The 12,316-nt window shown below is 50.4% G+C and overlaps 1 protein-coding gene and 1 long non-coding RNA gene across 5 annotated transcripts in view; one reads left to right on the top strand and one right to left on the bottom strand.

Moving 5' to 3' along the window:
- Positions 1-12,316, bottom strand: part of PRICKLE2 (prickle planar cell polarity protein 2) — a 98,760-nt gene that overhangs the window by 49,994 nt on the left and 36,450 nt on the right. Inside the window, exon 1 of one of the 4 annotated variants that reach the window (XM_035546780.2) lies at positions 3,300-3,467. The exons of 2 other annotated variants lie outside the window; for them this stretch is intronic. The gene's annotated coding sequence lies outside the window, so the exon portion shown is untranslated. Of the gene's footprint in view, positions 1-2,245; positions 2,319-3,299; positions 3,468-12,316 lie in introns of those variants that run through there. One more of the 4 variants, XM_050712761.1, reaches the window with a different exon arrangement.
- Positions 3,705-5,489, top strand: LOC118248124 (uncharacterized). The gene is made up of 3 exons (XR_004778673.2): positions 3,705-4,336; positions 4,949-5,222; positions 5,370-5,489. It is a non-coding gene; the product is annotated as an uncharacterized LOC118248124 (long non-coding RNA).

Below are 12,316 nucleotides of genomic sequence, written 5' to 3'. Positions count from 1 at the left end.
GGTACCATGCCCACGGCTGGCTCTGCTCCGACACCTCCGCCCAAAACCAGAGCTGGGCTGCTCTTCCCACATCTGAAACCTGGGAGCGTGTGTCCACGACCGGTCCCAGGTTACACAAGCAAACCAGGAGGGACGTGGGGAGGGACTGGGGATTGCCCCACGCTCTCCTGGAGGCATCACCATCACTTTGAGGCATCACAACACTTGCCACGCTCAGCTGGGGCACCCAAGATACAGCCGACCACGAGGACACACCACCACGCTTGCACTTGCAGTCACAGCCATAACCATTTAGGAGTCCTGATGTAAAAATACCCCAGGGCCACGCCAAAGGTTTGTTAGGGGAGGGGAGTCACCTGGCCCGAATTCACACCACGAGGCTACAAATACAGAAGACCCAAGGGAATAAAGCTGGGGTATGTTTGAACTGTCGGTAATTCTTCCCAAATATATAGTTTTGTTGGCACGGATGCTAAAAATTACCCAGAGGGCAAGCATTTAGCTCTGTTTTAGCTGGAGAGTCCCAGCTGATGTCTCTCCAATGTACACATGGAAGCAGTCTCGTTACTCAATCCACGTTTCGGCGAGTTCTGCATCAGGGGAGGCGTGAAGATAAGGCTAACTCGTTAACACACAGCACAAAGGCAAGAACAAATAGGCTCGTCTGAAGCAGGGGCTGCTGCTGCATGGGTCACCAGGAGCCTCCGAAGTGCCAGAGCTGAATCTCTCTACCCTGAGAGGGCAGCAAGTGGCGGTGGGGGGGCAACACCGGTGAAGAACTGGCACCAGCTGGTGGGGCTGCACTCGCAGTGCTGCGCAGGGATGCCGGGTGGTCAGGGCAGCGCTGGGAACATAAAGGAGATAAAAGATGCTTTCTGGCCTCCCGACCCAGCAGGGAGGCAGAAGTGGAGGCTTCAGCCTCCCATCTCCTGAGCGTCCTGCTTCAGGCTCACCAGGATGCTCGCCCTTGTGTCGCGGGGTGCGAGCTTTCCCAGAGGAACACTCATCCCTCCCGCTCGCAGAGCGCACCCCAAATCTCCACCGTCCTGCAAAGTGAGGAGCCTGTGACAACCCCACTATTTCGAGTGCTTGAAATATCTGAGCAGGTTCTGAGCATGAGCCCATGCATTCAAGAAGACCACTTCTACACATTGCTTTGTCTACGTCACCCCGCCATCAGGAACAAATGCGTATCTACACCCGGCTTTTAAATTCCCTGCTGCTGGGGGAGCAATTCCCCGAGGAGCACCGATGCCCACCCCTCAGTGTCACACCACCAAAGGCTGGCATCACTTCCACAGCCAGCCTGGAACAGCCGTGTGGGTTTCTAGGTCGCCAGCCCCCATCTGTGCCTTCGCTCTATTGGGAACCCCACCAGAGGACCCCAGCACAAGGGGTTTCGCAGGGGGGAGCCCAGCAAACTGCCCCCCAACCTAGGAGAGCCTTGCTTGGGCTCGCTTGTGCACCCAAGTGAGCTGGCAGCTGCCTTTTGGAGAGGAAAAAGACCTTTTGAAAGGGGAAAAAGAGAGAAGTGTTGTGTTTTTTTTTCCCCTTCTTCTTTCTCTGGGTGCACAAACAGACTCATTTAAGGTGTAAGTAGATCAAGTAGCTAATTAAGAAAATAACCGATAACTTAATCAAGATCATTAGAGGAATCAGCATGTTGCTGCCACTATTTAAATGGTGCCAGAGCAAAAATATGCCCGCACAACCAGAGCTTTAAAAAAAAAAATCAAACCCTGGGGAGGCCGGCTCTGCCAAGAGCTGAGCACGGGGAGACTTCCACGTAACACTGCTCGCTTGTGTTACACCGAAAGCTGCGCACCATCTGAGCCTGCTTCAGGAAAACGCTCAAATCTCCTGGTAATTTCCTGCAGACAGGACATTTAATCATCCCCCGGCCTCCACCGCAAAAATGGCGAGTCAATGATTCACACTTGCAGAGGAATTCACCCCAAGAACAAGCGCAGTCTTCTGCTGCGGGACGCAGCCCCGGCCTCTCCCCGGTGGGGGGGAAGCGACTTTTTAACAGAAATACAGCTCGACACGTCGGGCCCTGGGCATTCCTCTCCTTCGGCATCTTGTGCTGACCCTACTGCTCGGCGGGCTCCTGGCAGGACGGACTCCGCACCTCCACGGGGACGTGGCGATGCACCGACTCCCTGGACATGCCGCACCCATCCTTTTTGCATTCATTCCCACCGAGAATTTCTTTCCACGACGACACACAAAACTAGAAACATACCTTTTTCGACACCCAAACTCGCCCAATTCCTTCTCCCGACCAGCGCCACGCTCCTGTGTTCTGCCACCCAATTATTTTAAGGCTCACTCCCCCCACGGTGGGTGTTTGCTCTGCGCTTGCTCAGCACCCTGCCTCTCCCTCTAATTACTCCACCAGTTGCACGGATAAAAACATTCGCTTCGAGAGAGAAGCACACAAATAATTTGCATGGCCTAAACAAACAGAGGATGTTGGTAAACAGCCCCGCAGGGGCAAGCAGCCCGGGTCCAAATTCCTGCTCCTCCTTTGCATGAATCCTTTTTTTTTTTCCCCAACCCAACACGTTGTTTGTCACTAACTGGCGGGGCTGTAAAACACAGCTTCCTCTCCGCTTAATTCCCATAGTATTTGAAAGCAATTGAATCCAGCAAGTTTGATTAAGGGCTTAGAAGTCTTTGTTTCACTTAAAAGAAACCTTTGTTTTGCCTCAAAGAAATTGGACGTTTTCTCTGGAATTTACAATAACACAGGGGAAAAAAAAAAAAAACATCCAAGAGGTAAAAAACAACCCTTTCCCCTCTATTAAACACAGCTGCCAAAGATTCAGGATTTGCATTTTGTCATGCCACACAAACCCCTGCAGCAGCTGAGAAGACACACACCACATTTGGAGACCGAGGGCTAAAGATAAGCCTCAGACTCCCGCAGGGTTTCGCACTTTGGATTTTTCAAACGGGGTTAAAAAAAATAATATTAAAAATAAAAGCAGGAGCAGCTCAGAAGGAGCGCTGCAAAGCCCCGACCGTGTCACCTAAAAGCTTTACGGTGTCCGTGGGTCCAAATGTGAGCACTGGGGTATTCCTGGTCCCTGCTCTGCCCCGGCACATCGAGGCCGTGCCCGGCAGTGAGCATTAAAAGCTGTGGGTAACGCAGCGCCGCTACCCCGGCAGCAGCGCTCGCGAAGGCAGGCAGAAACCCGAGCTGCAAAGAAAAAATCATTTCCCAACGCAAACATTTGTAGAGCATTAAAGGGGCTTATCCTTTCATATGCTATAAATCGAGCGTGATTACTTACCCGGGCTAAACGGGCGCGCACTTCACACGCCGAAACCCCCCCAGGTGACGGGCAGGGGAAGGGGGGAAGCCGGGCAGAGGCGAGGCGAGCGCCTTCGCGCCGGGACCGGGGCGCATCCTGCCGCGGTGCCCTGCCGGAGGCTGCCTGCGAGCCACCAACTGGCTGAGGTCATCTGGGGAGTTAAAGCTCCCCGGCTGCCTCCCCAGCTCGCAGAGTGTGACGCCCACCGGAGTTTTAGCTTATTGGTGAAAATTGTAAGCCCTAATCCAATCCTGTCCCTTTACCCAAATTTAGCTCTCCACGGAGCCAACATCCCTTACGGTTTTGACTAGCGGTCTGAAAGCGAAGTTACCTCGCCCGGAAAATAAATCACGTCAAGAGAAGCCATAAAAAGCCCACGCTCAATTTGCTTCACCTCTTTCTCCCCAAAGAGCTTCTCGTCTACCTACTTCGGGGGGACCACAACCTCGCACGTGCCTCTGCAGGGCGCCAGCAACCCAGCCTCTCCGCACGCATCACCTGAGCGCAAGTCAACGGGCCGAACACCGCCGTGCCAGGAAAAACGAGATTTATCACAACGCCTAACCAGACGCTGACACATCTGGGTCACGACCGCATCACGCACGGGGAAGGTTTACAGAAAGTGCACAGTTCCCGAAGTCGTACCGAATTTCACAAAGGGAACTGCTGAAACATAAAGGGTTCGTGGCGAGTAACAGCCCGGCGGGCGCACACATATGGTTTTCCTTTCTGCCGCCTGGCGCAGACGCACGGCACGGCGCACAAACCCAGAGCTCGGCTGCGGCGACAGCCCGGGGAAGCGGGGCCGAACCGGGAACTGCTGGAGGAGGCTCGGGAGCCACAGAGCTGCCCCCATGCACGGGGGCTTCCTCCTGCGGGCGGTGATCGGGGACTTTCGGCTCTCTTGCAAAAAATGGGTGGCGACAGATGAAAGGCGCGCGTGCAATCGCGGATTTCTGCGCTCCGTTACAGATGTGCAGAGCCGGAGTAACTCCAGGACGTGAGCCAGCGTTTGGGTAAGCTCCGAATGCACTCGCACAGCTACCTCCTAACGAGAGGAGCTGCCTGAGCTCCAGGCTGCAGGAGCCAGATGCAGGCAAAGCTGCCCTGGCCATCGCAAGGGTTAGGGCCTGAACGAGCTCTATTCATGGAGAGCAGAGCTTCTAGTAACTCGGATGCAGCACTTCCAAAGGGTATTCTCATTGTAAGTCTAATAAGCCCCTTTGCATTTTAAAAGAATCCCCTTTGCAAGCTTCAAACGCGGAAATAATCAAAGCATGCATAAAAAAAAAAAAGTTATTTTGCACTTGGCAGCGCTGAGCTTGGACCCATCCCCGTCAGGAGCGGGACCAGAGGAGCCTGGCAGCCGCAGGGAGGGCTGAGGCTGGTTCTCCAGGAACAAAAGCAGCTCACACAGCCCAGGTTCGCCACGTGAGAGCCTAATTAGAGACTGAAGCCCACACAGCAAACAGACAGACTACAGAGGAAATTGGAGTCTAATTTACATGGAGAACTATTACTTACTGCAACCAATTAGTGTCAAGCTGACTGACAGACTACCCAAAACAGGCTTTCCCCGCCCTGCCTTGTACTGCAAGCCTGAGCTTTCCTTGCCACTTTATTTTCAGGAGGTGAGGGGCAGCACCTTGCCATCAGACACGAGCATCCCCCCAGCAAACAGCGTTGGAGCTGCCTGGGAGCCACCCAGCACAAACCTCAGCTGAGCCAGCAGCAGAGAACAGAGCAGCGTGCTCTCTTTCCTGGTCTTAAATCCTTAAATCACATCCCAAGGGTCCCGACAAGAAATTCGTCATTTTGGGGCAGTGTTTCCCTTTTCGTATCCTGCCCGCCTGCATCTGGAGCTTTCAGTCCCTGCTGTGCAATCACGCAGGGGACCCGGAGGTAAGGTTTGTGTCCATGCAGCAACAGAGCTTGCAAAGTGCCCAGGCTGCATGTTCTGGGTCCTGACCCATGCTGCTGGCCTCTTCTGCTGAGAGCAATGCTATCACAGCAGCAAAAAGGCCTGACGCTTTGTCATTCTCTACAAAGGAGGTAAAAAGACACCCTGTCTCCAGCAACGGGACTTCTTCCAGCTGCTTGCACGGGAGCAGGCGTATATCATCCTCAGCTGATACGCTGCCCTGGAAGAGGAGGACTTCATGTTTACCAATGTACAAACTGCTTGCTCGTACTACAGAAAAGCTGCCCTTCCTCTGCACTGAACTAGTCCAAAAACTGGTAAACAGACAAAAAAATAAACTGAAATATACACATAGAATTGAACAAACGCTGTTTGCCTTCCATTCATTGTTAAAGAAAGAATGCCTCATTCTGTCGTTACCATTTTCCCCTTCCCAGAACATGTTCCTTATGAACAGGACTAACTGCTGTCCTTTGCTCTGTACCACATCTGCATTCTGCATTTTGAACGCGGATTACAACTTGCTGCGTTATCCTAAACAAACTTCTCCTAAGGACAGGCTCTATGAGCAGCCTCTTCGCTCTTCAGAGAACCTTTGTGTGTGCATATTCAGGCATACAGGGGCTGCATTTTTCATATTTAAGACAAGCTAATCAACCCTTCCTTTTAGAAGCACCGATATAAAGCATATTTAAGGACTCTATGGGTCCTCTGTACGGGTAAGACACATGACTCTCTTCATCTCTGCAGGCTACATGGATATTTGGCGTCTTAAAGGAAACTTCTGTAAAAAGCTGACTGGGAGGAATCACCTTGTGAAGTACCTGTTAGCTGTTTGGCACTACCTGGGGACAGCCAGAACCTCAGGTGGTTCAGCACCAGCAGGGATGCTCTGATTTCAGTTCACCTCAAGTCGATGGTGATAAACCAATTTCCACCACAGGAGCACCATCAGGAGAGGTGATGCCCAGCCACCTCACCTGCATCTCCTGGGGACAGCCACCACGAATGCTGCGAGTTGCGGTGGCCCTGCTCCCCCTCGTTAAATCAAATCTACGCTAATTATCAAGTAGATGCAATGAAAATGCGCATGGCTCACACTCCCCAGAATTAGGCTCTTAATCTTCTGTTTATAATCAAATTCACCTCCTTCACATCCCGTTTTTCCCCAGGAACTGACTCGCTGCCACTTTATCTGCAGCTCTGAGAACACCACGCTGCTTCATTTTTGCATTCCCCTCCAGTGCTACTCCCTGGATCAGCTCTTCAGGGACGGGGCTCCGCTGGCTGTAATCCCCATTAATTCCCGCTATGATTAACAGGTCAGCTCGCAGTCCTCTGATGACGGCGGGGTCCAGAAGTGCAACTCTATCAAAAATTATCTCCGCATAAAAGACGATAATTAGAGGAGCGAATTCCTCGCTGAGACTTCATCGGCTGCGCGCTTGCTGCTCGCTTTTGTGCTGCTGCTGACGGGTTTGGAGAGGGGCAGGCTGCAGCCTCCTCCCTCTGCAGCAGGGGCTGCAGGCACACAGCTGTCCGCGGCGGTGGGCGAGATGTTGATTACCAAAGGGTGGAGAAAATCACTCCAGGAGGTGGTAGGGGCAGGCAAGGAGAAATTAGAGAAATTTTCTGAGTGCATCCGCGCCGCTCCCATTAGCGCTCGTGGAAATTATGCCTGCTGATCAAGTAGGTGGCCTTCGGGAGCCTGCTCTGAAATTACAGGGCAGGGAGGGGAGGAAAGGCGAGAAAAGGGAGGAAAAAGGTGCAAAACAAATTAACCCCCAATGAAGGCTGCAGAAGTCGGCCTGGTTCCCTGGGAGTGGGACACAGAGGAGCAGCTGCTCCCTGCGGGCATCCCTGTGCTGGTGGTCACTGGGGAGACAAAAGGCGGCGAGACCAGTTGTAAAATACTTGTAAAAATGCTTATGGGCTCAGGCCCTTTGAAGCCATCTCGAGCACTGCTAAATCGCTTGTTTTATTTGTGCTCTGCCCGGGATTTGCTTGGGTTTGCACTAACCGTGTTTACGCTGAAGCATGGCACGTCTGAAGGTGGCGCGGACCCGAGCCCAGCTCCGGCCTCACCCCGCGCTCCGAGGGGGTGCTGAAGCAGCTGAAGTGCCAGGTGTGGGCAGCACCACATCCTTCTCCCTCCCAGAGAACCACAATTAATCTTTCCAGAGCAGCCTTTCACTGCAAACCTCTGTAGACCACCCTTCCCTCTTCCTTCTGGCTTCTCCACTTAGGTGCAGGGGAAGGAAAGCCAAAAGCACCTTCACACCATCTTCCTAAGCCTCTGAAAATGCAGCGGCAGGAGCCATTGCAGTAATAAAAAGCAGAAGGAAAGCCGAGAACTTTAGTTGCAATCCTGACCCTGAAACTCCTGACAAGGTGACAGGTTATTAAGAAATATCCATATTAATCCCAACCGCGAAGCGCTCCGTTCAGCCAATTAAACTGCCTGAATGGCTGAGCACTCCCGCAGACCTTTGTGCTCCCTTTTTTTTTTTTTTTTTAAATGCCCTCTTAGGGAAAGGAATGGCTTCTGCAGAGATGAGCCGCCGGGCTCCTTCCCGCCTCGCCATGTGTGTATAAAATGTTCTTGGCTGCTTTCAAACCCTGCACATTAATCTACGCAACAGAGCCTGTCTCTTCCAGCGTCTGAATGATTTCTCTTTGGGGCGGGTAGGACGGAGCTGTTCCACTTGGCATCGCATCCCCTCCCTGCCCCCTCCTCGCCTCGCTTTTTATTTTTTGGTACTGCCAGAAGAGCTCACAAGTCATCTCTCCGAGCGTGTGCGAAGCTGGAGAACATCTTGCTGTAGGAACACACAGATATATATATATATATATATATATATATATATATATATATACATACACACACACACACACACACACACACGAGGCAGCTACAATGCCCAGAAACGAACCAGGAGACCAGAAACGAACCAGGAGATCAGGCTTTTAATGCACCACGTTATGAAGAATACAGCCCCTCCCTTCCTGCACCTTAGGACACACCGCTTTTTTCTCCCTTGGTCATTTCTTTGCCTGTGGCTGAACCCAGAGAGACAGGAACTGTTTCCTGAATTAAGGCTGCTGGAAATGAAATAGAGGAGGGGTTTATTCGTGGCGATCACCAGAATTCCTCCCGCACAACGCAAGCCCCACAATCCCATCTCAACTGGCCTCATACAGCGATAAATCCAAACATCCCCACCACACAAAGGGCTGTCTGGTACAAAGCCAGGCCTTTTTTTTTTTATTAACACCACGCTCGGGGCTGGGATTTTCATACCTGCCTGCCCCAAATTTCTGCTTGCGAGGATCCTGGCTGCTCCTGTAGCTGCCAGGGAGCCCCTCACTGGCGGCTTCACGGGGCCTGGTGTCTGCTCTGGGCCTACACACAGAACTGATGAACACTTCTGACCCTTCAAAGAGGGCCTGGATGGGGCCTTCAGGAGCAAGGACGGGAAAGATAAAAGTTGTCTAAAGACATTCAAGCTTTTCTGAGCAAGCACCGTACACCCTGTCACTCCTGGAAACCCAACCCAGCTCCCATAGCACATCTTGAACCTTGGAAACTGCCACAGGAACAGCGAGCACTTTCCTGTACTTCCAAATATCCCCAAATCCCCGGCCTCTGGCGCTCTCACAATAATTCAGCACACAGTTCTCAGCACTGCAACCCCATAAAACAAAATCCATATGGGGACTGCCCCTGCCAGCCAGCCGATACCTGCCAGAAGCAGTAATCTTGGTGACACTGGATCTGTACAATAAAGAAGCCCATTTCACCAGGGCAGGGTTTTCCTATAACTAAAATGGAAACAAAAATTGGCTCACGAAGACGAACGATGCCTGTGACAGTTTTTTTTGCTGCCCTTGATTAAATACAGCACACAACAAAACCATTTCTCCTTGAACGATAAACTCCATAGTCTAAAATTAAGCCCAGCAGGGTAAGATCCTGTACAGATTTCGAGATATTGCAAATTTCTTGGAAACCCTGACTGCACTGTGCACACACACTGCAAAATCGCTCGAGAACCTCTGGCACCAAATATAAACACAGCAAAAGCTGAAAATCATGTAGTGTTTTTATCTCGATACAGCCTGTACCACTGAGTACAGCTGTGGTTTGCCATTTCACGATAAACCACGCTTTGCTTTTGATCCTTTTGGTGTGTAACTGTGGATGCGAACGTAAGATATTATCATAAAAAGACAATGGGAAGAAAAAGCACAAACAAAGAAGTGTACCAACCCGAAACATGCTTTCCAAGGGGTATTTGTAGATATCAGAGCTGCACCATTTCTCTTCAAGACAACTGATCCTTTTCATGAAAATATAATAAGCCCTAGAGAAACTCTGGATGATCGTTATTAAATGGACAGGCCTCATGCATTTTTCCAGTAAAACGACTGAAGCTTGGCTTTAGCATAATCCTGCAGATTATTTACATCTTCTGCAGTTTTTTCAATGGCTGCTGAATAATCAAAGCTCCTTAGAAAACCACTGTCAGAGAAACATAAATCCCTTTTCCCCCTCCTTTCCTTTCTTTTTTACCTGTTTTTATGCACCCCTTCTCACATAGGAGCAGAAAGGAGGCCAAAAGTCCCCTGCAAGTAGGCCCAACAGATACCCCTTGGACCAGCTGTGAGCAGTCAGCACTCCCCACGCCATGGCACTGCCCAGTTTTTGGGGCAATTCTCTTATTTCTCCTCAATACCCAGCTTTCAGAGCCACCCGATTAAACGTGCCTTTTAAATGCGTTTTCTTCAAGAAAACGGCTTAAAAGATGGAAAAACTGTGCCTCTTCTGCCGGCAATGAGAGGAGCTCCATCTCCTCTTCAAAGGAAGGACCTTAAAAACCACTGGAAATTACTTGAATATTGGGTGCTTTTCGGGGGAATCTTGCAGGGATGCTTCAAAACAAGCACTTTGCCTTCTTCTTCAGGCTCTGTGTCGTTTCCAGTCACACAAACCCCTTCCTTCCTTGCTTTTGCCAGTTACAACCATCCACCACAAATGGCTGCACACAGAAAACGAAGACAATTAAATACTCTTAAACAGTAAGGGCTGCAATTGGCATGTTAATGAGATCTTTACGCTCCCTAATGTGCTTTCTAAAAATAAAATTACACCCAGGTATACAGCTCTCACGGCTTTGGCATGCCCAGGGAAATGTCTGAGTGGAAATTCTCTCATAATTTCATTGTGCTGTCTTGAAGCCAGCCGGGCCCTGCCAACGCCCCGCAGATGCTCCACGCACCCTCAGAACAACAAAGGCTTGGCTGCCGGGCAGGGTCCCAAATTTTGCCTCATCTCAGGTCAATTTGAAGCCAGGAGATGTGGCGCTTGGCCTGCTCAGAGCCTTGGAGCCAGGGGTCACCTCTCGGCACCGCCAGGCCCAGGGCCCAGCCCCACAGTGGGGTCAGGACCCAGGTCTGCTCCCACACATGGCACGTGCTCGCTGCCACCCCCTGGGGACCTGGGGGGTCCCATCCGGAGCAGCAGTGGTTTGAATTACACAGCAGCCTGCTCTGCAGAAGGCTCATCTGCGGTAATCAGAAGCACGATGTGGGTGCAGGGGAGGACTTCAAAGCACACTGGTAGCAGAAGTCTCAAAAAGAGTGGTCAACGGGCAAAAATTCGTAAGAGCCCTCAAGCATCTCTTAAACCAGAATTCTTCAGAATTATTTTTTTGGGGGGGACCTGGCAGGTCACTGCAGAGCCTGCTCCAAGGAAAGCTCGCGGTCTTCTTTCCTTTTTGTATCTTTTAACTCATGCAATTCGCACACACACACAGGCAGACACATGCTCTGCTTTTCCTCTGCCTGTCTCTAAAACCGAGCACAAACAAGGGCTCGTGTATAATGAAATCTGTAGGAAGCTTAACATTTACTTGGCTTTTGTGTAAACACTTACGTGAATTACACAAGTTTCTGCCAAGAGGCTCGGCACCCCATCGTGCAGAGCCATATAATTCATTACAATTAAAAGCAGAGAGCGAGGCAATCAGGCTTGCCCGACAGTGTGCTGTTATGGATTTGCTATTCCAAATGGCTTCCAATTTGTCTCCGCAGCAGCTCAGCCTCTCCAAGAAAAACCTCCCAGAGCATCCCCCCCGGCCCCATCCTGCACCACCATCCATCCCCTCTGGGAGCTGCTACTGGGGTGGTGGCACCCAGCTGCAGCTGATGGACGTGGAGGGAGGACCATGCCTCGTATTTTTCTGTTTATTGCTCACCCCAATGATGCAAGGAAGATGTGGGTCCTGACCCTATGGAGGTGAAGGTGTCCCAACAAATGCATTTAAATAACAAGAATCAACAAGAACGATGCAGAAGATGTGCATCACCCCAAAGTGCAAGGCAGTGTGTATTCCCCAAGTCTCTGCCTTTCTGATTCAGTATTCATAAGATGCTAAGCTATTACACTACCCTTCGGAAAGCACTGTGGCTTACGGTGCTGCAGACAAGTGGTGTTATCACTTGGTATTTCTTCTTTTGTTATTACAGGGAATCTTCCTACATCTCTGAAAATAATCCAATTATTGCTTACCACTGGTAAGGTCACTGCTGCTTTGAACAGAGATCTGGGTAATACTCTGATTACTCTTAAGCAAATATTGCTAGGGCTTGGGCAGAAATTTCAGAGAGATTGAAAATCCATTTTACTGGAAACCACAGACAGAAAAATATTCACGCTCCAGAGGATATAAACAAACAAAAAAAAGGTATCGTTTCTCAGCCGTATTAGAAAAATATTGGTTTATCTGAAATCAAGAGAATGGATATATTCAGCTATTAAAACAATATAATTTCTCATACTGTATAACCTTCAGAATAAGGCAATCATCAAGTCTTTATTAAATGTTCCCTTACAGACTCCAAAATGTATTGAACTACTTAAATGCAACGTATGGAAAACAGCAGAGGGTTTGTATCACTTGTGGGAATAAAACCGCTCACAGAGAAAGGCAGATATCAAAGATCAATCTGTAATACGGAAAAGGCAGTTAACATCCCTCATAGCAGACTCAGAGATTATTTTTCTGCATTGAGC

The sequence above is a fragment of the Cygnus atratus genome, chromosome 10 (assembly GCF_013377495.2).
Source record: "Cygnus atratus isolate AKBS03 ecotype Queensland, Australia chromosome 10, CAtr_DNAZoo_HiC_assembly, whole genome shotgun sequence".
In the NCBI taxonomy this organism is placed as follows: domain Eukaryota; kingdom Metazoa; phylum Chordata; class Aves; order Anseriformes; family Anatidae; genus Cygnus; species Cygnus atratus.
The sequence above is the reverse complement of the archived record's forward strand: the minus strand, read 5'-3'. Positions and strand labels throughout refer to the sequence as shown.